Genomic DNA, 2546 nt, shown 5'->3' on the forward strand with positions numbered 1-2546 from the left:
TTACAAAACTGAAAACTACAGTTGGCAGAGCAACTCCATCCATGGTTAGAGACTGCAGTGTGACCTTTAGATGTGCCTTTGTGCAGTCAGTGCTTTCAGTTAAGTGCTGTAATATTTAGAAGAACTTCCACTTACCACGTTTAACATCTTTAAGATCCAGCTAAAGAACTGGCTTAAATCAAGTCAACGTCTCCTTTAGAACCCATAGGATTGGAAATGGCTTTATTATTGTTTCTCATTTATTTATTTTTACTTTTATTGTATATTTGACTAAGGTGTGTGATTTTAATTTGGTTAATTTTTAGGCTGTATGTGCATTGTCTCTCGTCAAATAAATTGAAGGGGAAAAAACACTTCACACAGAAAGTTCCACAAACAAACAGCAACTGCCTGGCAGAGCATTAAAGATCAGGAAAACACAGATATGAGACAAAAGGCTTTCCAACCAAGTATGAGAAATAAACATGTCTAATACCAGTTACTTCTGAAAGTCTGGATTACACATCCTCCTAACTCACGATTTACTGCTGCTGTAAAACCTGACTCTGAATCCACAGCTTGTTGTGAAACATTAACTTCCAGCCCAGCTCGTGTCCTTACCTGTCCTGACTCTGCGCAGACTTTCAGGCTGACCCTCACATGTTTAACTGACTCATCAGTTCTCCAGAACCACTTGTTTGTCCCTGTTTTTTATTGCTTTATTGTTTACATCATTTCAGGCCTCATTTATTCAGAATAGAGCGTCTCGCCCACTCTGCTCTGTCCTCGGCTATAATTAGCTCAGTTTGTAAACATGAAAACCTGATTCATCTATTTGCAGCACGTCGATGCTTCTTGCTTTACCTTCACTGTAAAAAGGTCTCGAGTCACAATAATATAACTAAAGGTGGAGAATTCCTTGAATATCGCTCTCCTAACGTTCATGCTAACGTCTGATCAGATCATCTTCTGATGACACGGGCCTGAGTCAGAACTGTTGGGTCCAACGTGAACGTGCTCCTGCATTTATGTGGGATCTGGAAAAATAACATGATTTCACTCAGCATCAAATTTGAGCTCAACATCTGTAAAACGGTTAAAACTGTTTTGTGTTTGTTTGCTAGCATTTTGTTTGCTAATGTTTGTTAGTTGTGGCAGCCATCTTGAATTCGCGTTAACGTGTCCAAATTCAGGGTCTGCATCCTCCATTTTGCCCGATTTGAGGGACGGATCTGATGGATCCTTCTCTGCTCCACCTGCTCCACACTCTCCTTCACCTCTGGTTTTGTGTCTGTTGCTTTGGATGACCTGAGGTACTAAATACTTCTACTCCTCCTCTCATGAGCTGCAAAATCAGAGAAACTTGTTTCCCTCCCTCACCTCCACCAACACTTATTCATCCTCCGTCCAGAATAAAGGGACATCCAGTGACATTTATTTATGTCTCCACTGCAGACATTTTGTCCTCTGTGTATAGAGTTTGGATCTGTTGGTTTTTCTTTTGGAACATGTCCAAATACAGTGAACATTTAGAAAGCAGCCGTCCAGATGTCAAACATGTTTGTTTTTATGGATATATATATAAAAAAAATACCAGCTGATGCTCTGAAGTCTGGATAATGTTTACACGGTCAGACAGCTGCACAGTTTGGATCTTGAAGAGGGGTCAGATGAGACCAGACATCAAGAACCAAACCCTGTCAGAGGCAAACCCAGTGGCAGCAGCAGTATCTACCTCTGCAAGCTGTGACTGACAGTTTTCATGCTCTTGTATGGGGTAAGGTTACTGTCAAAAAGAACTGTAGGCGTAAGAGTCTAAATTTGTACATTCAAGTCAATAAACATGCATGAATTTAAGATACAATAAACAATTGTGGTCCTTGAAGAAGTGTTATTACAGAAGCTAAACACAAACTCAAATTATAGAAACAGCAAAATGATCAAAACAGCTAAAATGGAAAAACAGCTAAAAGAACAAACTAAAATCAAAAATGTGTAAAACTAATACTGCCTTTTTCATAAAGGGGACAAATTGACCTCTTTATTAAACAGTAATTTTCAGTAGTTAATGTTTTTATTTTTTTACAATAAACTAGTCAGTCTTTTAAAGCTGTCTCAGCCTGGAAGAAAAATAACTATTTCAAATGATTTTTTTTTTCAATTTGAGCTCCTAAAGGATCTGTAATATCTAATGAACCTCCTAATGGATTTTAATGAAACTTTCAGGAAATAATCATTGACTGGATACTGCACTTGGTTAACGTGTGGAGCCACAGCCGACAGGAGACAGAAAAGTGGCAACAGTTCAGCTAATTTTGTTGAGCTAAATGTTGTGGTAGTAGCTGAGAGTCATTCACAGCTCATAATCTGAGTGTTACATCAGCTTACATTACTTTCAAGGTTTGACCCAAACAGCTACAACTCATCGTTTCTCCATGAGTTGATCCTGGAAAGGCGGCGGGCGACATGCATTGCTTCAAGGAACGATTTCTTTCTTTCTTTCTTTCTTTCTTTCTTTCTTTCTTTCTTTCTTTCTTTCTTTCTTTCTTTCTTTCTTTCTTTCTTTC

This window comes from Austrofundulus limnaeus, unplaced genomic scaffold (genome assembly GCF_001266775.1).
Source record: "Austrofundulus limnaeus strain Quisiro unplaced genomic scaffold, Austrofundulus_limnaeus-1.0 Scaffold430, whole genome shotgun sequence".
Lineage (NCBI taxonomy): Eukaryota > Metazoa > Chordata > Actinopteri > Cyprinodontiformes > Rivulidae > Austrofundulus > Austrofundulus limnaeus.